Raw genomic sequence first — 524 nt, forward strand, 5'->3', positions numbered from 1 at the left:
GAATTAAATCTGAGTCTTGTTTTTCAGCTGTAATTTGTGGTTTCTTTCCTAAAGACCAATTCTTAACCCTTATGGCAAACAAAAGTTAACAGTGACATCACTTTTACTGTGTACAGATTGTCAACCTTTGAAAACCAGAAAACCTGAGCCATGTTTGCCATTTTCCAGATCCGTTAAAACTTTTCTCTGACTTAGCAGAACAGTCTTTCCTGATGGTGTTTATTGATCAAAGTTGTTCAGCAAGATTCCTCAGCAGATCCTCAGGGAAATGCTTCAGATAGAAAGATATAATTTTGATGTGGCTTGCCTTAACCTCAGAATATCCTGGCTCCAAGGACACTAAGAATGCACAGAAGCTAATGTTTTAGAGACATATCCAGTAAAACTCTTAACTGCCACAAATAGTCTCAATAATTCAAGGTAATAAGCATGAGACCTGATAATTTTTCCATGACCTGTTCTTTACTTCACTAGTTTAAGCCCTTATTTTCTACCAACCTCTGTATTTATTTTTTGCAAGGAGA

This window comes from Alligator sinensis, unplaced genomic scaffold, assembly GCF_000455745.1.
Source record: "Alligator sinensis unplaced genomic scaffold, ASM45574v1 scaffold60_1, whole genome shotgun sequence".
Lineage (NCBI taxonomy): Eukaryota > Metazoa > Chordata > Crocodylia > Alligatoridae > Alligator > Alligator sinensis.